Source organism: Microcaecilia unicolor, chromosome 8 (assembly GCF_901765095.1).
Source record: "Microcaecilia unicolor chromosome 8, aMicUni1.1, whole genome shotgun sequence".
Lineage (NCBI taxonomy): Eukaryota > Metazoa > Chordata > Amphibia > Gymnophiona > Siphonopidae > Microcaecilia > Microcaecilia unicolor.
This window is the reverse complement of record NC_044038.1, coordinates 180,148,317-180,166,184: the sequence shown is the minus strand read 5'-3', so window position 1 is coordinate 180,166,184 and position 17,868 is coordinate 180,148,317.

The following is a 17,868-nucleotide window of genomic DNA, read 5'->3' as shown; positions in this document are numbered from 1 at the left end:
TGTGCAGGCACAGCTTCCGCAGCTGTTTGCAATTCCTGGATGGGATAAATACCCATATCAGGCATTGGCAACAGAATGGGCGACAGATACGGGGTTGAGTGAGAATTGGGAGGTATGTTTAAGAGAGGGAACGTGTGAGGATGTGTTGAAATGTTTACAAAATGCCCCTGTGGTTAAAGGGAAAAAGTTAAGAACGGTGGGTCGGAGAGGGTGGATTTTGTTGTCGGCATTTCGCCTGATGCACCAGCAGAATCTGTTATTACAACAGAAGCTGTTGGACTCACAGGCTGAGATTCTGACATTGAAAAGCGACTTGGTAATGTCACAGTGTCAGGGCAAATTGATGATGGATAAGTGTACGGGGTACCAGCAAATTGCTGAGCGGGCGGCGGTGCGAGTAGCGCAGTATAAGTATCGGAAAAGGAGAGGGCGTGTGAGTAAGGTAAAGGTTGCAAAGGTGATGGCTACTGCCACACAGAATCCTAACGGATGGGATCCTGAGACGTGGGATGGGGATATCTGGTCTTCCACACCCGAGAGTGAGTCAGGTGGTGAGGAAAGTGCTGCTCCGGAAATGAAGCCGATAATTCGGCGACGAGCACAGTTGGGTGGGGCAGCACCAGTGCGCATGGATTTAGCAGAAGACTATACGCAACAAGAAATTCTCAATATCATGCAGCAATTCCAGCAGCGTCCAAATGAATCCCTTATTGCTTGGTGTGTAAGGCTGCATGATACTGGGGCAATGGGGATACGGATGGACAATGAGGACTGTTTGAAATTTATACCTTTATCTCGAGATGCTATAATTCAAAGTGCATTTCGGGAACATAGTTTAGCAATGCCTGATGGGAATGGGTCAGAGGCTACTACTCTGATTGAGTTAGTGGGAACAGGGTGTCGTAGAAAGTACCCTTTAGAATCAGATTGGCCTGGGGATGACAAGCCTTGGTATACTTTGAAAGATTGTATCCAGCGATTAAAGGAAGAGGCAATGAAAGTGTGTATTGTCACAGGACAGATGGATACACTTACCCAAGTGCCTATGTCAGCGGCAATTAGAAACAAAGTAATTAAAGGGTCTCCTCCAATGTATAAACAAGTTATTTTGACTCTGTTGATGAATGAAACAGATAACCCGTTGGAGGGCATTATGGATAAAATCGAGCAATTAGGAGATTTGGGGGATTGGAGTCTGAAGCTGACAGATAGGAAAAATAATGAGGGGCAGAGAATTGGGGAAGGGCCGAAGGGGCAAGGTTCAGAGGTAGAGCGAGGGTGGCTCGGGAGAAAATAGATGGAATTCCCACTGGAGAGTTATGGCAGCAATATAAAAAATTAGGATTGGATAAGAGAGGGATGAAACCGGTTCGGAAAACCCGGACAGTGGGAAAAGAAAAACTTCCTTCAGCCCCACCTGTGGAGGGTCCGGACTATTCAGATTTGTATCATGAGGTCCGTACTCTCCTGCAGAGAATGACGCTTCCATCTACTACTACTCTGCCCCCATCTAAAGCAGAAACCAATCCGTTTAGAGAGGATTGACTAGTACGGGGATGCAATGTAAAAATTGATCCGCGTCCCTATATTGATGTTGTAATACAATGGAGTCCGGGAAATTTTCAACAAGTACGAGCTTTGATAGATACCGGAGCAGAAGCAACGATTATAGCTGGTAACCCTTCTAAGTTTAAAGGACCAAAGTGTAATATTGTAGGACTAGGGGGGAAGAGTATTCCTGCAGTGGAAACACAATTGGCTATGCAAATTGGGGATTTACAGCTCCAAAAGTATGCTGTAATGATTACGCCAGTGCCAGAATATATAATTGGTATGGATATTCTGAGAGGTTTAAAACTTACTATTGAAGGGGGAAGTTGTCAATTTGGAATGTCTCCCGCAGTTCCCCGGCGTTTGAAATATATTTCCACTTATAATATTCACGCAGTATTAGTGGGAAAAATTGTTGATGAGCCTCTCACCATACCAGCCGCCACTCAATTAGTTGCACAAAAGCAATATCAGATTCCTGGTGGTATTGCAGAAATTACGCGAACAATACAGGAATTACAAGAGGTAGGGGTTATTGTCCCAGTTACTACCAAATGGAATAATCCAGTATGGCCAGTGAAGAAATCTGATGGATCCTGGCGGATGACAGTAGATTACCGTCAATTGAATAAGGTTACACCCCTCGTTGCATGCTGCAGTCCCCGACATTGTAACTTTAATTGAGAACATACAAAATAGAAAAGGAAAATGGTATGCAGTGATAGATTTAGCAAATGCCTTCTTTACAATAGCCTTAAAAGAGGAATTTGGGAGCAATTTGCATTTACGTGGCAGGGAAGGCAGTACACTTTTACACGGTTGCCACAGGGATGGTTGCATAGTCCTACAATTTGTCATAGGGTGGTAGCGCAACATCTAGATGCACTATCGTTGCCACCAGGGCTAGAGTTAACCCACTATATTGATGACATACTAATCCAAGGGGATACAGAGGAGTTAGTGGCCTCTGGGCTAGAACAACTAGTACAACACATGAAGAATAAGGGTTGGGAAATTAACCCAGCAAAAATCCAGGGACCCACCCAGACAGTGAAGTTTCTGGGAATTAATTGGAATAAGGGACACCAGGAAATTACTGAGAAAGCACTAAACAAAATAGCAGAATTTCCGGTACCGGTTACCAAACAGCAAACACAGAAATTTATTGGGTTGTTTGGATTTTGGCGTAAACATATCCCACACTTGGGGCAGGTGTTACAGCCATTATACAGAGTAACACGAAAGAAATGTGTATTTCAGTAGGGTGCTACACAGCAACAGGCTTTTGACCAAGCCAAGTTAGTAGTACAACAAAGTGTCAGTCTGTGGCCAATACGTGCCAATGATCCAATTGAATTACAAGTATCAGTGCATGCAGAGTATGCCAATTGGAGCATGTGGCAGAAACAAGATGGGAAACGTTGTCCGTTAGGATTTTGGACACGTAGATTACCCGATGCAGCTCAACGATATATACCCTTTGAGAAACAATTGTTGGCTTGTTATTGGGCTCTTGTGGAAAGTGAACAACTAACTTTGGGGCATGAAGTAATTTTGAGACCAGAAATTCCAATTTTAACTTGGATTAATAGTAAACCACATACTCATAAAATTGGCCATGCACAGGAGGCATCTATTATAAAGTGGAAGTGGTACATCCAAAATAGGCAGACTAAAAGTGGTCCCAATGGGGTCTCGCAATTACATGAACAAATTGCTCAGATTCCCGTAGGTGAGGGGGAGGAAGTATTAGTGTCTGGGGGTGGTAGTGGTAGTGCCACCCATCGTGTTGCTAAATGGGGAGTACCTTACGACCAATTAAATATTGACCAACGTCAGTATGCCTGGTTTACTGATGGTACAGCCAAGTATACTGATGGTAAGCGGGCATGGAAAAGTGTGGCCTACAATCCTCATACACAACAGATATTGCAGAGCACGGGCCCAGATGGGAGTAGTCAATATGCTGAATTATATGCAGTCTATCTGGTACTTAAACAAAATGCGCCAGAGGCATACATATATACTGATTCATGGGCTGTGGCAAATGGATTAACAACCTGGTTACCTACATGGAAACAGAATGATTGGTATATTCATACTAAACTGGTTTGGGGATCACAGTTATGGCAAGAAATTAGTGAATTTTTGCAATCTACTTCTGCCTATGTCTATCATGTTGATGCACATGTTTCCCCTATAACCTCTGATCATATTTTTAATCAGACAGCAGATTCCTTAGCTACTATTCACACGAATGTCATCTCTGGAACAGATGATTCTACTATTCATCGGGGTGAAGAAGAGACCTGTATTGCAAGCTGGGCACATCAAAAATGTGGAAATCTCGGAGAGCAAGCCACCTATCACTGGGCGCGGCAGCGTGGGTTAGCATTGTCTCTTTCTACCATTAAAAATGTTATTGCTCACTGTCCTGTTTGTCAACATTTGACTAAACGCCCTATACCACACCCAGTCAAAGGTACACTTGCTCGAGGTAAGTTACCTGGTCAAATTTGACAACTAGATTATATTGGCCCTTTACCAATTTCACAGGGATGTCAATATGTCTGTGTTGCCTTGGATACTTATTCCGGATTTTTGCTAGTCCACCCTTGTCGTAGAGCTACAGCTCAGCAGACTATTGTTCTTTTGGAATCCATATGTAGACATTATGGCGTTCCACTGCAAATTCAAAGTGATAATGGCTCTCATTTCAAAAATCATCCTGTTACTGCCTTTTGCACCCAATTTAACATTGAATGGGTTTTCCATATTCCCTATTATCCACAAGCTGCTGGTCTTGTGGAACGTATGAACAGTCTGTTGAAAACACAAATCCGGAAATTAACTCCTACTCACACTCTTGCGCAATGGCGCAAATATTTGTACCCAGCAGTTACTATCCTCAATAATCGTCCAATAGGGGAGAGTGAAACACCATTGATCCGTATGTTGACTCCCCATCTTCAAGTCTTGCCCAGTACACATCACCCTGGGAGTTAAGCTCTTACATCCGAAAGCTGTTATACCGCTCCGTCATACGATTGACGCTGCTGGTTTTGATCTTGTAGCCCTCTTTGACACTCTTTGTGCGTCCCGAGTGGTGACAAAATTTCCAGCCGGGTTTGCTTTATCTCTCCCAGCTGGCCATTATGCTCAGATTGTGGCCCGTTCCAGTTGGGCTCTTCGTGGCTTACTTCCTGTGGGAGGTGTCATTGACAGAGATTATCAGGGGGAGGTCATAGTCCTTCTGATGAATCACACTGAGGAGGATGTAATGGTGCAGGCTAGGGATAGGATAGCACAATTGTTGATAATTCCTGTCAATTCCTCCTCTTTTACTCAAATTTCTGATTTTGTGGGAGTCACTGAGCGAGGTACACAGGGGTTTGGGTCTACTGGGAGGGGTGTGGGTGGTCGGGTATGGCATCAGGACCCTGCACACTCAGGTCCTCCTCAACCTGCCGAAATTATAGCCCGAGGGGAGGACAATACTGTTACAGTAGTTCAGCCAGGACAACAGAGTTGGACGAATGTTCCTGCTGATCATTGTTATTTAAGGGAATAGGATTTATATGTGTTTCTCCATTTCTTTTTGTTTCAGGGCATACTGTTTCTCTGTTTGGGTTGGGAACTCGATGCCCTTACTCCCGGCGAGCGGGTGCTGGGAGTGACCTCGCGTGTCCACTATTGGTGGAGCAACAAAAATAACTCGACCTTACAGCAAGATAATTATACATGTCATACTGCATGTCCGGTATTGAACATAACTGCTTCCCAAGCTGTGTTTCATAAAACTGAACAGCGCTTTGTAGTTGTTTCATCCAGTTTTGTGAATGTGACTATCCATAATGCTACGTCCTGGGTTATGTGCATCCAGCCTATGGGATTCCGGGACCAGATATGGAGACTATGGAATCGGACACGCAAAATGCAGTTCCTCCAAACTTGTAACAGCTCTATAGTAAATATTACTTTGAATCGAACTGCTGAATGGATTTTCACTAATGCTACACCAATTGCAAACCGTTTTACACCCTGGATGGACTTCTTGCATGTGTTGCTTGCTGTTAGTAATATGACTAATCCTGCTCCACTGTCACGCATTCCCACTACATGCAAAAATATGTCTATGCAGTATAGAAAGACAGTATTAACTTACAATGTTACATTTCCACACTTGCCTCGCTGTACTAGGGTACGGCGAGCATGGTATGATACTATTTTGGGGGGTGCGGGAACTGGACTGGGAATTCTGAATACTGTAGATACAGATACTCTGTTTAGTAAACTACACTATCTAGGTAAGGACTTGCATACTGAACTGAATATTCTAGCCAATTGGTTACCTGCCATTCCAGGAGCAGGACAATTAATGGTGCCTGCGATAGCAGACATTAATCATTTAATAGCCCAAACTTTTAAGTTTGAAAATTATACTGACACTACTTTGACAAAAGCATTGAATTATACTTGGTGTTCATTACAGACGTTGTACGCTTTGCATCAGCGAGACAGACTCCAGATGGCTCTACAATTGGGGATGCATACCCAGTTGCAGACCCTTTTCGCTGGATATATTCCGGTTGATGAGTGGTTGTTCCCACATTCAGAGAGTACAGTCTGTACTGATCGATTCTGTACAGGGGTTTTATCTTCATATAAGATTTTCCATACTCATATAGTATGTAAGTATTATATATCTCCAGTATTAGTGAATGTTTCTGGTATCGTAACCTTTTGGGCCCCGCATATGAATGGGGAGTATATAACTGTATATAATGAGACATATAAATTGGATATGTGTAATGAGCAGGGAAATCGCATGATTTGTCCTTTCCAGCCACCACAATTTGAACCTTGTTTATCCCCACGTTTTGGGGAATGCACATTTACTGTTTTCCCTGCCAACTATGAGTTCTTTGTAGAAATTAGTCCGTGGACATTATGTATTTCCACTGCTAATTTCACAACTTTGTCAAATAATACCTTCCTGACCGATCTGTCAGGAGTCAGTTCCTGTTTTACTAGCATATCAGTATTTTGGTGGAAAGGACAAAAGTATGTATTATATCCGGATTTATTTAATTCTGCTTTCATACAGTACAATTATACCTTCTTTACGGAGCCAATTTTAGCTGTAAATTATAGTAAATTGACCCACATGTTGCATATATCCTCTCTTATTAATGAGTATATTCAAGGTGTGAATCACACCTTAAGAGTCATGCAAGTAGATGCTCAATTTGACAATCACACTGTTCGTATAGTGGCAGAAAATATTCGAAGTAAATTACATCATAATTGGTGGGATCCATTCATGGGACATTCTCCTAATGCAGATGCTTTCCTAAAATGGATCACTCATCCTTTACTTGTAGTACTATTAGTTAGCATCCTGCTAGTGATTTGGAATTGTATTTTGACTTGTAAAATTTGGAAACAACCTACGGTGGTCCATAATACTATGTATACTTCTGTCTCCTCATAAGCAGAGAATATCAAGGGGTGGAATGTAATACATGGGATTGAAGGTCAGCTGGGGATGGAATGAGTGGAATGTTTTGGCTGTAATTATGTGTTGATATTCTCTGTTATGGGAAACAGGCTAGTTGTTTAAGGGATGCCAGCACCTCTGGGAAAGGCACCTTCAGCTTGTGCAGGTCTGGGAAAGGCACCTGTGTTTCACACTATAAAAGAGGCGAGAGCACCGGACTTGCTTTAGAAGCTTGCCTGAACGTAAGGGACGCCTTGTTCAGTGATGTCCCTGCAATCTCTGAGGAAGAGCTAGTGCTTCCCTGGTGGTCTTCCCAGATGCTGACTGAATTGCGGGTGCTGTAAGTATCTTGGTGTATGTGTTCACATATGTATCACCAATAAAAGCGATATACCGCATATTGTGTCTGGTGGCTTTTGTGTTGTCATAAGCACAGCGCCCCCTAGTGTTACACCCCCTTCCTCCCTCCCAGTTCTAGAGTCGGCCCCCTCCCTCCCTCCCTCCCAGTTCCAAGGTGGCCCTCCCCCCCTCCCAGTTCCAGGGTCGGCCTCCCACCCAGTTCCAGGGTCCCCCTCCCTGCCAGTTCTAGGGCGTCCCTCCCTCCCTCCGTTGGGCGCTAAGAGCCAGCATGGTGTAGCAGCAAAGGGCACCTTGCAAATGCTCCCTTTTGTCCTGCAACGAAGTTACCTTTGAAATGGAGTTCTTTTTTGAAAGGTTTTTTTTTTAATCTCCGAGTGTTGAAAGATGCCGTGTGAAGTTCAGTGAAGCCACAGTCAGCTTCCGAACGTTGGAGGAGGTGTCGTGACCTCTGATTACTCGCCCTCGACGTCATAACGTTTTGACGTGAGGGCGGGGCAGAGACAGATGGCCAGAGACGGAAGTCTACACCATGACGAATCCACGAACCCTGGTCCCTGCACTGAAATCACGGAGTGAGCTTCAGAACGTTGGAGTTGCGAATTATGTCGGGGGTGGGCGGGGCTGAGGCACCCTACGAACACTATGGAGGGGGGGGGGGGGCTTCAGGGGCAGGCTTCAGTGGCACAGAGTGAGCTTCAGAGGTGGGAATTATTTACATAGATAACCTGGATGTTTATACTCAGACTAACCAAAAGAGGGAAGCAGAGCTCTAACTTTAGTTGTTTGAAGAAAAACATCAGTATTTTCTATGCCTATTTGCCAGCAGCCAGATACCTGTGAATTTCTGAAACAGAAATTTAAAAAAATATTGCAATAAGCAGGTCTCAGTGCCAGTTTAGTACAACAAAGCTTCATTTTGCCCAAACCTGAAACATACTGTATTAGGAGCATTTTATTTATTTACAGGGAAAACATCCTGGTTTTGTGCATCTTGAAATTCATTTGGTTCAAGAGTCAAGATTAAAATAAAAACCTACAGTGATTGCTTTCAAAAGATCAATATTCTAATTGTGACTGCTCTCATAATGCTTATTGTGTATCAGTGGCATATACAGTGGGGGAAATAAGTATTTGATCCCTTGCTGATTTTGTAAGTTTGCCCACTGACAAAGACATGAGCAGCCCATAATTGAAGGGTAGGTTATTGGTAACAGTGAGAGATAGCACATCACAAATTAAATCCGGAAAATCACATTGTGGAAAGTATATGAATTTATTTGCATTCTGCAGAGGGAAATAAGTATTTGATCCCCCACCAACCAGTAAGAGATCTGGCCCCTACAGACCAGGTAGATGCTCCAAATCAACTCGTTACCTGCATGACAGACAGCTGTCGGCAATGGTCACCTGTATGAAAGACACCTGTCCACAGACTCAGTGAATCAGTCAGACTCTAACCTCTACAAAATGGCCAAGAGCAAGGAGCTGTCTAAGGATGTCAGGGACAAGATCATACACCTGCACAAGGCTGGAATGGGCTACAAAACCATCAGTAAGACGCTGGGCGAGAAGGAGACAACTGTTGGTGCCATAGTAAGAAAATGGAAGAAGTACAAAATGACTGTCAATCGACAAAGATCTGGGGCTCCACGCAAAATCTCACCTCGTGGGGTATCCTTGATCATGAGGAAGGTTAGAAATCAGCCTACAACTACAAGGGGGGAACTTGTCAATGATCTCAAGGCAGCTGGGACCACTGTCACCACGAAAACCATTGGTAACACATTACGACATAACGGATTGCAATCCTGCAGTGCCCGCAAGGTCCCCCTGCTCCGGAAGGCACATGTGACGGCCCGTCTGAAGTTTGCCAGTGAACACCTGGATGATGCCGAGAGTGATTGGGAGAAGGTGCTGTGGTCAGATGAGACAAAAATTGAGCTCTTTGGCATGAACTCAACTCGCCGTGTTTGGAGGAAGAGAAATGCTGCCTATGACCCAAAGAACACCGTCCCCACTGTCAAGCATGGAGGTGGAAATGTTATGTTTTGGGGGTGTTTCTCTGCTAAGGGCACAGGACTACTTCACCGCATCAATGGGAGAATGGATGGGGCCATGTACCGTACAATTCTGAGTGACAACCTCCTTCCCTCCGCCAGGGCCTTAAAAATGGGTCGTGGCTGGGTCTTCCAGCACGACAATGACCCAAAACATACAGCCAAGGCAACAAAGGAGTGGCTCAGGAAGAAGCACATTAGGGTCATGGAGTGGCCTAGCCAGTCACCAGACCTTAATCCCATTGAAAACTTATGGAGGGAGCTGAAGCTGCGAGTTGCCAAGCGACAGCCCAGAACTCTTAATGATTTAGAGATGATCTGCAAAAAGGAGTGGACCAAAATTCCTCCTGACATGTGTGCAAACCTCATCAACTACAGAAGACGTCTGACCGCTGTGCTTGCCAACAAGGGTTTTGCCACCAAGTATTAGGTCTTGTTTGCCAGAGGGATTAAATACTTATTTCCCTCTGCAGAATGCAAATAAATTCATATACTTTCCACAATGTGATTTTCCGGATTTAATTTGTGATGTGCTATCTCTCACTGTTACCAATAACCTACCCTTCAATTATGGGCTGCTCATGTCTTTGTCAGTGGGCAAACTTACAAAATCAGCAAGGGATCAAATACTTATTTCCCCCACTGTATGTTTAAACTGATTTTATGTGATATATTTATACAGTTGCAGGGATTTAAAAAAAAAATCGAATTTGACTCAGACTCCTCTATTTTTTGACTGTCCAACTTTTCTGACTTCTATTATTTATAGTAAAGCTAAGAGAATTTTGATTAATTACAGAAACAGAGGATATTTCCTTTTGTACAACATTAGGATTAATAGACCACAAAATATATCTTGAGGGCAAATTACTTTTGATACACTGCTGTGTTTGTAAGATGGCCGACTAGTAGGACGCACTGTGGAGAGCTCCGCTGGGAACCCGTCCGTGGTTCGATCCTCCAGCGCTCCCACTGCAGTGCGATCCCCCAAAGAGAACCGGAGATACGGCTCGGCTTGACGCCGCTCAAAGGCCGAGTTCGCTGACCCCGGGAGCCGCGCTGCGAACCCGGATCCGAGGATCGGCTCTCCATCGCTCCCGCTGCGGTGTAGGGGCTCAGGGTGTGAGGCGGCCTCGCAGCGCCGGTCGCCGAGTCTGCCGGATCTGTGCGTGCTCGCCCACATCCACCGCGCTCCCCGGCAGGAATTGCCCGGGACCGTCTCAGGCCAGTGCAGCCGACCCAGGTGGATATAACAAGGGAGCGCTCGTCCACCTACCTCGCGGCGCGACCGGCCCTGTGGCCCGATCCCCACACTACCCGACCAGCCACGTGGTCGCGGCCTGCCCCCATCCGCATGGCAGTGAGTGACAATCCTTCGGTCCCTGCGGCACTGACTTCCACGAGCACTCAATCTGCTCTGTTGCTCTGAGGGCGGCGAGTGTAGCAGTCCAGCTGCTCCAGCTTCCTCCGATCCGCACGATCCAGCCTCTCCCTGCTTGCCTGCCCCGGTCCATCTACCCCAGCTTGCTCCAGCCTGCCTGATCCTGCTTCTCCCTGGCTGCTCCAGTCCAGCCTGCCAGATTCTGCCTCTCCCTGCCTGCTCCAGTCCACCAGCTACAGCTTGATCCAGTTTACATGATCCAACATCCTCCTGCTTGCCCCGGTCCATCTACCCCAGCTTGCTCCAGCTTGCCTGATCCTGCTTCTCCCTGGCTGCTCCAGTCCAGCTTGCTCCAGCCTGCCAGATCCTGCTTCTCCCTGGCTGCTCCAGTCCATCGGCTCCAGCTTGTCCCATCGGCTCCAGCTTGTTCCAGTTCAACTGATCCAGCCTCTTCCTACTTATTCATCTTCTCCAGCCTGCCTGATCCTGCTTCTCCCTGGCTGCTCCAGTCCATCGGCTCCAGCTTGTTCCAGTTTATCTGATCCAGCTACTTCCTGCCTGTTCATCTACTCCAGCCTGCCCGATCCTGCTTCTCCCTGGCTGCTCCAGTCCATCGGCTCCAGCTTGTTCCATCGGCTCCAGCTTGTTCCAGTTTATCTGATCCAGCTACTTCCTGCCTGTTCATCTACTCCAGCCTGCCCGATCCTGCTTCTCCCTGGCTGCCAGTCCATCGGCTCCAGCTTGTCCCATCGGCTCCAGCTTGTTCCAGTTCAACTGATCCAGCTACTTCCTGCCTGTTCATCTACTCCAGCCTGCCCGATCCTGCTTCTCCCTGACTGCTCCAGTCCATCGGCTCCAGCTTGGCCCATCGGCTCCAGCTTGTTCCAGTTCAACTGATCCAGCCTCTTCCTACTTATTCATCTTCTCCAGCCTGCCTGATCCTGCTTCTCCCTGGCTGCTCCAGTCCTTCGGCTCCAGCTTGCTCCATCGGCTCCAGCTTGTTCCAGTTCATCTGATCCAGCTACTTCTTGCCTGTTCATCTACTCCAGCCTGCCCGATCCTGCTTCTCCCTGGCTGCTCCAGTCCATCGGCTCCAGCTTGTTCCAGTCCGTCTATTCCAGCTTCCCCCAGCCTCTCCCAGTCCGTCTGCTCCAACTTGTTCCAGTCCCCCTGACCCAGCTTCTCCCTGCTCCCTCCAATCTATCTGCTCCAGCCTACTTGTTCCAGTCCATCAGCTCCAGCGTGTTCCAGCCTGCCTGTCCCAGCTGCTCTAGCTTGTTCCAGTCCAGCTGCTCCAACGTGTTCCAGTCTGCCAGACCCTGCATCCCCCTGCTCGCTCCAGTCCATATGCTCCAGCCTGCTTATTCCAGTCCATCTGCTCCACCATGTTTCAACTCGCCTGATCCAGCCCCTAGCCAATCAACCTGTCTGCTAGCCAATCACCTGTTCCTGCCTGCCTGCTAGCCAATCAACCTGCCTGCTCAGCCATTGACTTACCTACCTGCCTGCCAGCTTTTCAGCCATAGACTTACCTAATCGCCAACCCAAAACCTTGCTTCAAGCCCTATCTATCTGCTTAATACTTCAGTCATTACATACTCACCCATTAACTCCTGTTAACTGCTCAACACCTCAGTCACTATATAGTCACCTGCTACACCTCAGTCACTACCTATGGCCCCTGTCCATGTTCTCTTCCTTGCCCTGTCCCTTCCTAATCTTCTTTCCCCCCCACTCCCACTGTCTACCATTAGAACTACCCGCTGCCCTCCCACCCTGCCCGCAACCACAATACCCTATTCACCTCTATCCCTCACCTCACCATCCCTCTTGTCCCCCTCCTCCTTCCTGGCTCTCAACCTTCGGCACTTCCTTCCTGCCATTAACCCATCCCCTTTCCTCCTAAGTACACCCCGTCTTCGTCGCCTTCGTCGCCCGACCTCCCCCACCCTCCTCCGCACTCTCTTGCTCCTCCTCCTGCTATCCGCAGGAGACATTAACCCTAATCCGGGTCCCCCCCACCTGTCCCCATCCTATCCTTGTGAACGGTCCCGGGATGTTTCCAATCTCGTCTCTATTCCCCTCCTTCCCCCCTCCTCCCTCCCCTTCTCATGCGCCTTGTGGAATGCCCACTCAGTCTGCAACAAACTGCCTCTCACCCACGATCTCTTTATCTCTCGCTTCCTTCAACTGCTCGCCCTCACCGAAACCTGGATCTCCCCGGAAGACACTGCCTCAGTTGCAGCCCTCTGCCATGGAGGCTATCTCTTCTCCCACACGCCCCGCCCAATCGGCCGTGGCGGAGGCGTTGGGCTACTACTATCACCCTCCTGTAGTTTCCAACCCCTCCACCTACCGCAATCTCACTGCTTCCCATCCTTCGAAGTCCATTCCATCCGGCTATTCTACCCGCTACCACTCAGAGTGGCAGTCATTTACCGCCCCCCGGATAAATCCTTCCCTTCCTTCCTTACCGACTTTGATGCTTGGCTCTCTGTCTTTCTTGACCCCTCATCTCCGTCCCTCATTCTCGGAGACTTTAACGTACATGCTGATGACCTATCCGACCCCCATACTTCTAAGTTCCTCACCCTAACATCCTCCTTCAACCTCCAGCTGTGCTCCACCACCCCTACTCACCGTGACGGACATTGTCTTGACCTCGTCCTCTCCTCCTCCGGCTCACCCTCCAATTTCCACGTCTCAGCTCTTCCTCTCTCCATCACCTGATCACATTCACACTTCTTCACTCCCCCCCCCTCCACCCCGTCCAACTTTAACCACCACCTCCAGGAACCTCCAAGCTATTGACCCCTCCACCCTATCATCTACTATCTCTAATCTCCTCCCCTCCATCACGTCCCTCGTAACTGTCGACACAGCGGTCTCCGCTTACAATACCGCTCTCTCCTCTGCTTTGGACACCCTCGCGCCATCCATCTCCCGTCCCACAAAGCGCACCAATCCCCAGCCCTGGCTGACTCCTTGCATCCGTTACCTTCGCTCCTGCACCCGATCCGCTGAGCGCCTCTGGAGGAAATCTCGTACCCTTTCAGACTTCCTCCACTACAAATTCATGCTATCCTCCCTCCACTCCTCCCTATTCCGTGCAAAACAGGACTACTACACCCAATTGACCAATTCTCTCAGCTCCAACCCTCGTCGTCTCTTCACCACCCTTAACTCCCTCCTAAAAGTGCCCCCCGCTCCTACTCCCCCTTCGCTCTCTCCTCAATCACTAGCCAACTACTTCCGCGACAAAGTGCAAAAGATCAACCTTGAGTTCACGACCAAACCTCCACCTCCCCTTCACCCTTTTACCCTCTCCCTCAACCAACCTACCCAGGTCTCCTTCTCCTCCTTTCCTGAGATCACCGAGGATGAAACTTCCCGCCTTCTTTCCTCCTCGAAATGCACCACCTGTTCCTCTGATCCCATCCCCACCAACCTACTCAACACTATCTCCCATACTGTCACCCCCGCCATCTGTCGCATCCTCAACCTCTCTCTCTCCACGGCAACTGTCCCTGACACCTTCAAACACGCTGTTGTCACACCTCTCCTAAAAAAACCTTCACTTGACCCTACCTGCCCCTCTAACTACCGCCCCATCTCTCTTTTACCCTTCCTTTCCAAATTACTAGAGCGCGCCGTTCACAGCCGCTGCCTTGACTTTCTCTCCTCTCATGACATCCTCGATCCACTTCAATCCGGTTTTCGCCCTCTGCACTCGACAGAAACAGCACTCTCTAAAGTTTGCAATGACCTGCTCCTGGCCAAATCCAGAGGTCATTACTCCATCCTCATCCTCCTCGATCTTTCCGCCGCGTTTGACACTGTCAACCATGATTTACTTCTTGCCACGTTATCCTCTTTTGGATTCCAAGGCCCTGTCCTCTCCTGGTTCTCCTCTTATCTCTCCCACCGCACCTTCAGGGTACACTCCCATGGATCTTCCTCCACTCCCATCCCACTATCTGTTGGAGTTCCCCAGGGATCTGTCCTTGGACCCCTTCTCTTCTCAATCTACACCTCTTCCCTGGGCTCGCTGATCTCGTCTCATGGTTTCCAGTATCATCTTTATGCTGATGACACTCAGCTATACCTCTCCACACCTGACATCACCGCGGTGACCCAGGCCAAGGTATCGGCCTGTTTATCCGACATCGCGGCATGGATGTCCAACCGCCACCTGAAGCTGAACATGTCCAAGACCGAGCTCCTCGTCTTTCCTCCCAAACCCACTTCTCCTCTTCCTCCACTCTCTATCTCTGTTGATAACACCCTCATCCTCCCCGTCCCATCTGCCCGCAACCTCGGAGTCATCTTCGACTCCTCCCTCTCCTTCTCTGCGCATATCCAACAGACTGCCAAGACCTGTCGCTTCTTCCTCTTCAACATCAGCAAAATTCGCCCTTTCCTCTCTGAGCACACCACCAGAACTCTCGTCCACGCTCTCATTACCTCTCGCCTTGATTACTGCAACTTACTCCTCACCGGCCTCCCACTCAGCCATCTATTCCCCCTTCAATCAGTTCAGTACGCTGCTGCACGTCTTATATTCCGCCAAAACCGATATACTCATATCACCCCTCTCCTCAAATCACTTCATTGGCTTCCAATCAGATATCGCATACAATTCAAGCTCCTCCTCCTCACCTACAAGTGCACTCAGTCTGCGGCTCCTCACTACCTCTCCACCCTCATCTCCCCCTATGTTCCCGCCCGTAACCTCCGCTCACAGGACAAAGCCCTTCTCTCAGTACCCTTCTCCACCACTGCCAACTCCAGGCTCCGCTCATTCTGCCTTGCTTCACCCTATGCCTGGAACAATCTTCCTTTACCCATACGCCATGCCCCCTCCCTACCCATCTTCAAATCTCTGCTTAAAACTCACCTCTTCTATGCTGCCTTCGGCGCCTAACCGCTCTAGATAGACAGAATGCCCCAATCTATCCCCTCTATTAGATTAACTGCTCACTCGTCCTCTAGATTGTTCACTTGTCTTTAGATTGTTCTCTTGTCTTTTAGATTGTAAGCTCTTTGAGCAGGGACCGTCCTTCTATGTTTAAATTGTACAGCGCTGCGTAACCCTAGTAGCGCTTTAGAAATGCTAGTTAGTAGTAGTAGTCTTTGTGACTGGCTGGCAATCTCGCCAAATTTTGTACCTAGCTGTGACATGGCTCCAATTTGTCTTCACTCTTACCCATCTGAATCAAAATTATAATGGTAAAGGTAAAGGGTCATAGATTTGAGAATCGGCCTTTCTTACAACGAAAAAGGTGGTTTACATATATTATATGCAGGTACTTTCCTTGGCCCAAGTGGACTCACAATCTAAGTTTTGTATCTGGAGTAACATTAGACATGCCAAGTTACCTACTACTACTAACTAGCATTTCTAAAGCGCTACTAGGGTTACGCAGCGCTGTACAATTTAAACATAGAAGGACAGTCCCTGCTCAAAGAGCTTACAATGTAAAAGACAAGAGAACAATCTAAAGACAAGTGAACAATCTAGAGGACGAATGAACAGATAATTTGATAGGGTGGATAGATTGGAGGACGAGTGAGCAGTTAATCTGATAGGGTGGATAGATTGGGCCATTTCATATTTCTAGAGCGGTTAGGCGCCGAAGGCAGCATTGAAAAGGTGAGTTTTAAGCAGAGATTTGAAGATGGGTAGGGAGGGGGCATGGCGTATGGGTGAGGGAAGATTGTTCCAGGCATAGGGTGAGGCAAGGCAGAATGAGCGGAGCCTGGAGTTGGCCGTAGTGGAGAAGGGTACTGAGAGAGGGGCTTTGTCCTGTGAGCGGAGGTTGCGGGCGGGAACATAGGGAGAGATGAGGGTGGAGAGGTAGTGAGGAGCCGCAGACTGAGTGCATTTGTAGGTAAGGAGGAGGAGCTTGAATTGTATGCGATATCTGATCGGAAGCCAATGAAGTGATTTGAGGAGAGGGGTGATATGAGTATATCGGTTTTGGCGGAATATAAGACGTGCAGCAGCATGCTGAACGGATTGAAGGGGGGATAGGTGGCTGAGTGGGAGGCCGGTGAGGAGTAAGTTGCGGTAATCAAGGCGAGAGGTAATGAGAGCGTGGACGAGAGTTCTGGTGGTATGCTCAGAGAGGAAAGGGCGATTTTTGCTGATGTTGAAAAGGAAGAAGCGACAGGTCTTGGCAGTCTGTTGGATATGCGCAGAGAAGGAGAGGGAGGAGTTACCCAGTTCCAGGCTGGAGATTTTTGGACAGTCCTAGATTTCTGGCCACCAAATCTTGGTGCATTATGGGTCCTTTTACCAAGCTGTGGAAAAAAGCCCCCAGCACTCTATGGCTCTCTCTCTAACCCGGAGGTAACCAGGCAGCACGTGGCGATGCTCAATTATCACCGGTTTATCAACATGCAAGCCATTTCTGGGGATTTTCTTTTTGTCCTGGAGATGGCGTGCGTTCAGGGCGGGACTACCGCCGGTGGCCGTGTTAGGCCAGCAGTAGTCCTGAAAGGGCCCTTATAAGATTTGTAGCACTGACTTCCATGGGTAGGATCTGGTACTACAAATCCTACATTACTTTGGGATGTAAGTTCAGAACTAGAAGTGCCCCAATACCTCCAGCCTGGAACCGGGTAGCTTGGCATCTGTACAAATGATTCTCATTTTACACTTGCAGACTGTAGTATTTACTGTGGTGGTCCAGACCCTTGCTTTATCCCTGGACAACTTCTATATTATATGTCTGGTTTTATCACTGGCGTCTGTTGGCCCCGAATTACGTCGAGCTCTATGGAGCACTTATCAGACCCAGCACATTCTCGGATGTTTCCTTACACAGGTATCCGGTAAAAGGAATTAGCCACGGATCTCCGGATCCTCCTGATCATCCCCTTCTTTCTCCAGCATTTCCGCTATCGGCCACCAGGAGGCGGCCGAGACGACCGCATCTGACAGTCACAGCAGCAAAGAGCAAACAGAAAAACCCTTTCAAACCAGCTCTTTCCGGAGTACGCGCCATCCAGCTGAA